General features: G+C 40.3%; 1 protein-coding gene across 1 annotated transcript in view; it reads right to left on the minus strand.

Moving 5' to 3' along the window:
• LOC107655894 (laminin subunit gamma-3-like) overlaps positions 1 to 6,183 on the minus strand; it is a 24,303-nt gene that overhangs the window by 9,834 nt on the left and 8,286 nt on the right. The gene's annotated exons all lie outside the window — the stretch shown is intronic.

Here is a 6,183-nt window from a genome sequence, read left to right on the forward strand (position 1 = left end):
CACACACACACACACACACACATACACATACACATACACACACACACACACACAAATCATATAAAACTTGCACACAAACAAAAATATGATCCATTTTTTTAAATTTAAAATGCATATATTGTGGCAAGAAGTGATTTTGGGGACCAAACATGAAGTCAGATAGTCTAAGACAATCATCAGATTCATTGAGCCTCACACACAAAGACACTGAAACTCAGTATTACAGCTCTAATAATATAATATGAGTTTCTACAAAAGCAAACAAACTCAAATGGCTTTCTGGTTCAGTGCAGAAACACCAGGGTGTGAGCCATCACGCATAAACTCATCAATTCAGACAAGCAGCTCAATGCTGCCAGCGTCAGCACGAAAACACACGCTACAATATACCATTGGGCAAAACGCTGGGCTCTATTTGGATTCTATATATATATATACACACACATATACATATGTATATATATATGTGTGTGTACAGAATCCAACACGCACACAAAAAATATAGACAGGCGCAGCCCTCACCTGTGATTAAAGTGAAAAAGTGCACTACACATTTGAAACAGCAGATGGCAATATACTATTATATTTAACAAGTGAGAGAGAGAGGGAATGGATGTGACTAGTCTGTAACTAGGTAGCTTGACTGTAATTGCTCTAAAACCCTTGTCTCTAAAAAGCTATCAGACTGTTCAAACATATCTGTCTTCAAAAGCTCATCAATTATTTATGATTCAGTGGTAACTTAATTCAATGGTCATTTATTCTCTTTACCGATAAGAACATAAAATCTCCAGATATATGCCTTTCTGTCTCTCAGATTACTAGGCAAAGCTTCTATAAGGGGGCAAAACAGCATTATGGGGATAAATTCCTGATGTTTGACTTTCATATATAACACACAAGTAAATTAATGGTAAAAAGAACCTGATTCTTAACCTGTGTGTGTATGAAATATGTAGAGCGCATAAGATGAATAGTAAAGCAGCTTCATGAAGAACAAGTATTCAGAAAGATCAAAGAAAATAATATCATAAATAACACACATTCTAACCTTCCAACTTACATTTCTGTAAAAACCGCTAAAACTACTGAATTGTATATTAGCCTTAGTGCTGAAGTTCCCTATTGAGACAGTTCAGAGACAAATCACCAGCGTGACAGAAAGAAATCAATAATAAAACTGTAGTGTTAAAGAAATTCTGTTCTTAAAACAACCAATCTATGGAAAAGTTGCCTTCAGAAACTAAAACTAATAAACAGACTTCAGATGGTTTGGAAAAAAAGCACACAAGCACTATGCAGTACAAGTTGAAGATTTTTTGGAATTCACACCTATCAATCAGATAATCACGTCCTTAAAGGGATAGTTCACCCAAAAATGAAAATTAGCCCATGATTTACTCACCCTCAGGGCATCCTAGGCGTATCTGACATTCCTTTTTCAGACGAACACAATCACAGTTATATTTAAAATTGTCCTGGCTCTTCCAAGCTGTATAATGGCAGTGAATGGTGCCCCTGTTTTTGAAGCCTAAAATACTGAATCTATCCATCATAAAACTGCTCCACACGGCTCCGGGGTGTTAATAAAGGCCTTCTGACGCAAAACGATGCATTAGTGTAAGAAAAATATCGATTTTTAAAAATGTATAAACCGTAATCTCCAGCTTCCGGTCGCTCAAGCGGGCGCGTTCACAACAAGGTGTTCGAGCGTATGACGTAGGCGTAGCGGAAGGCGCAACGTAAGCTCCGGGGAGAGAGTGACGAATGCAAAGCACAGAGGAGAAAGCAAAACAAAACACCTGTCACGATCTAGTACTACAAAACGAAGATTCTGAGTGAAAAATGTCGGAGGATTTCGATATAAGGCAAGAGGAGAATGAGTTTTTTGCCCAGCCATATTTGTTTGAACCAGAGTAAACCGAACAGGAGCTCCACGAGATGGAGTAGGCTGCAGCGGCGGCAAAAACTACAGATGTAGTTTACGTGGTTTCCTGTGCTGTAAACAAAACTTGGTTCTCACGAGACTACACTCTTCTCCCCGGAGCTTATGTTGCGTTTTCTGTTACGCCTACGTCATACGCATGAACGCCTTGTCGAGAACGCGCCTATAAATTGTTATTTTGTAAATAAATTAATAGATCAAATCAAACTTACTAATGCTTCCCAATCTCATTTCTATAAGAAGTTGTGGCGTGACGAATCTGCATTTTGATGGATAATAGCCTATAGTATTTACTGCTTGCCTGTTGCATGGCCTGAATGGATATTCACTGTTTTTACAACGTACAACAACTGCAGAGAAATCTGGACTTAACCAAAATTAAATCAGATGCTGATGCTGATGCCGTGCTTGATGACTCCAGACCCGCACAGTCTCATAAAGGTGATACGCAGGATGCTCCATTTTAGCGGCTGGGTGTTCTACAGTAACATCAGGAAGAGGACCATTTACATCCAAATGTTCTTTGATTTACACAAAACAAAACCCAAAAATAGATTTTACAATACAAACTGCTTAATCACCCATTTTCAGTAAGAATTTCTAAATAGGCTATGAAGTGTTTGTGTGCCTGATATTATGCATTAAACTTGAATCATGTCCAGTAGATATCTGTTTTAAAGCAGTGTGTAAGAAATTCACTCCTTGATTTCTTTAAAGGGATAGTTCACCCAAAAATGAAAATAAGCTCATGATTTACTCACCCTCAGGGCATCCTAGGCGTATCTGACTTTCCTCTTTCAGACGAACACAATCACAGTTATATTTAAAATTGTCCTGGCTCTTCCAAGCTGTAATGGCAGTGAATGGTGCCCCTGTTTTTGAAGCCTAAAATACTGAATCTATCCATCATAAAACTGCTCCACACGGCTCCGGGGTGTTAATAAAGGCCTTCTGACGCAAAACGATGCATTAGTGTAAGAAAAATATCGATTTTTAAAAATGTATAAACCGTAATCTCCAGCTTCCGGTCGCTCAAGCAGATGCGTTTACGAAAAGACGTTCGAGCGTATGACGTAGGCGTAGCGGAAGGCGCAAACGTAAGCTCCGAGGAGAGAGTGACGAGCGTGGAAGCACAGAGGAGAAAGCAAAACAAAACACCTGTCACAAACTAGTACTACAAAACCAGCCATATTTGTTTGAACTGGAGTTTACCGACCAGGAACTTCGCGAGATGGAGGAGGCTGCAGCGGCGGCACAAACTACAGATGTAGTTCACGTGGTTTCCCAGTGCTGTAAACAAAACTTGGTTCTCGCGAGACTACACTCTTCTCCCCGGAGCTTACTCTCGCGAGACTACACTCTTCTCCCCAGAGCTTACTCTCGCGAGACTACACTCCTCTCCCCAGAGCTTACTCTCGCGAGACTACACTCTCCTCCCCAGAGCTTACTCTCGCGAGACTACACTCTCCTCCCCAGAGCTTACTCTCGCGAGACTACACTCTCCTCCCCAGAGCTTACTCTCGCGAGACTACACTCGTCTCCCCAGAGCTTACTCTCGCGAGACTACACTCTCCTCCCCAGAGCTTAGTAAGCTCCGGGGAGAGAGTGACGAATGCAAAGCACAGAGGAGAAAGCAAAACAAAACACCTGTCACGATCTAGTACTACAAAACGAAGATTCTGAGTGAAAAATGTCGGAGGATTTCGATATAAGGCAAGAGGAGAATGAGTTTTTTGCCCAGCCATATTTGTTTGAACCGGAGTATACCGACCAGGAACTCTGCGAGATGGAAGAGGCTGCAGCAGCGGCGGCACAAACTACAGATGTAGTTCACGTGGTTTCCTGTGCTGTAAACAAAACTTGGTTCTCGCGAGACTACACTCTTCTCCCCGAAGCTTACGTTGCGCCTTCCGCTACGCCTACGTCATACGCTTGAACACCTTGTTGTGAACGCGCCCGCTTGAGCGACCGGAAGCTGGAGATTACGGTTTATACATTTTTAAAAATCGATATTTTTCTTACACTAACGCATCGTTTCGCTTCAGAAGGCCTTTATGAACACCCCGGAGCCGTTTGGAGTAGTTTTATGATGGATGGATGCACTTTTTTGGGCTTCAAATACAGGGGCACCATTCACTGCCATTATACTGCTTGGAAGAGCCAGGACAGTTTTAAATATAACTGCGATTGTGCTCGTCTGAAAGTACACTAACGCATCGTTTTGCTTCAGAAGGCCTTTATTAACACCCTGGAGCCGTGTGGAGCAGTTTTATGATGGATATATTCAGTTTTTTAGGCTTCAAAAACAGGGGCACCATTCACTGCCATTATACAGCTTGGAAGAGCCAGGACAATTTTAAATATAACTGCGATTGTGTTCGTCTGAAAGAGGAATGTCAGATATGCCTAGGATGCCCTGAGGGTGAGTAAATAATGGGCTAATTTTAATTTTTGGGTGAACTATCCCTTTAACACTAAAGGACAAAGATTTCAGACTCCTGCTGTCCCTCAAATGCACTAAATGCCACTGAGAGATGAGAGAATGAGAGAGAATGAGCCAATGAGAGAATTTGCAAGGTTAACACTAATAGATTTAATAAGGCTTTACGGAGAGAGCTAGTTGAGTGCCTCAGAGAAAAGAGACAGAGAGAGAGAGAGAGAGAGAGAGTATTGGATAGGGGTAGGAATCCACTGATATGGAAATTATATGGGTAGGATAAAGATAATAGCTAATTATTTATATTATTTTAATTCTGAAATAATTCATTGTAAATATTAATTGTATTGTACAGTGTATTGTATCATAACAGACGATAAGGTAAATGGAAAGCATACTTTCATAAATATAACAGAATAACATTAATGTGTTTTATTTGTGAATAAAGCATATAAATATAGTATATATTCAGTCCCCACATCTATCCAGGAAGACATGCTGCCAAATAAGCCAGAGTAAGCCAGAGCCATCTCTGGCTCGGAAGACTTTGTGATTTCAAAGATTTTGACCACCATTAATAGATCCAAATCAGAGGCAGAGAATTAGAGAGAAAGCAAGCAAGAGATGGAAACGAACAGACAGATGGACAGAGAGATCAATAACGGGAACCAGTGTGATAACTTCAAATGAAAAGCACCTTAGTTCATAAAGAAGTCTGGAGTCTTTAAAGAAAAGACTGTAGGGGTGTCTGTTTTTTGTTTTTTTTTTGTCTGATTTTATAAGCAGCTGGATTCGGTCGTGTTCTTCTTCCTCTGTTTATTTGTTCTGCTGAATTAGATTTAGGAGGCATTTTATTTTCAGTCTTTGGGAGGTCTGGGAACACAGTGTGTACGTGCAGACATATGCGTCTGTGTTGGTCTGACCTGGAGAAACAAAATTAACTTGAAAAGTCTTACTAAAAGAACCACCGCCCCATATATCACTTCACCAAGACAAACCTGAACTCTCACAAAGATCAATACCACTGTCTTATACAACAAAACAGAGGACTCACAGCAACACAACATAATTGCACAGCAAAAATGTTTTGTACACTCTGCTATACCTTAAACAAAAAACAATTTTGGTCTTTTTATGGCGATAGAAGACTTAGAATACTGTACAGAAGCCATAGACCACAATTATGATTTTTGGGTGCTTTTTTGCCATTTGAAAGCTTTAGTCTCCATTTATTGTAACTGCATGAAAAAGATTTTGTGTTCATCGTTTATGGAAGAAAGCACATGAGGTTGGGAAATGACAATCTTCATTTTTGAGTGAACAAAATATAAAGTTTTCAAACACAAAATTCAAGCTCATGAAGTGAGACAATATTACAGATTATTATTTTTTTGGTGACCCATTTCATTTCACTTCACTGCCCCAGTAATGTTGCAATCCAAAGGCAACAGGTGACATGGAAAATTTGGACCAGATTCATTTAAATCGTAACTGAGGGGTTGAAGATTACAGATGACATTTCTGTCAGCATTGCAACCGGTGATGAGAATGTGTGCAATGCAGCTGAAATGATTAATCACAGGACGTTTTTCAGCATGAACAGCCGGTTACACCTGGCATCAAGGTATAAAGAGACAGGCAGAAGGGAGAATGGGAAGGTGAGAGAGGTTACATTTAATTCTGTTTGAGTGTAAAAGAAATGCTGGCTACCATCTGTCTGTCTGCCTCTGCGGATGTTAAAGTTGCCCTTATGGTAATATGAGACAGATGTGGCAGCTATTGACTGCCAGATGCCCCCCCC

This window comes from Sinocyclocheilus anshuiensis, unplaced genomic scaffold, assembly GCF_001515605.1.
Source record: "Sinocyclocheilus anshuiensis isolate Anshui unplaced genomic scaffold, SAMN03320099.WGS_v1.1 scaffold860, whole genome shotgun sequence".
Taxonomy (NCBI): Eukaryota; Metazoa; Chordata; class Actinopteri; order Cypriniformes; family Cyprinidae; genus Sinocyclocheilus; species Sinocyclocheilus anshuiensis.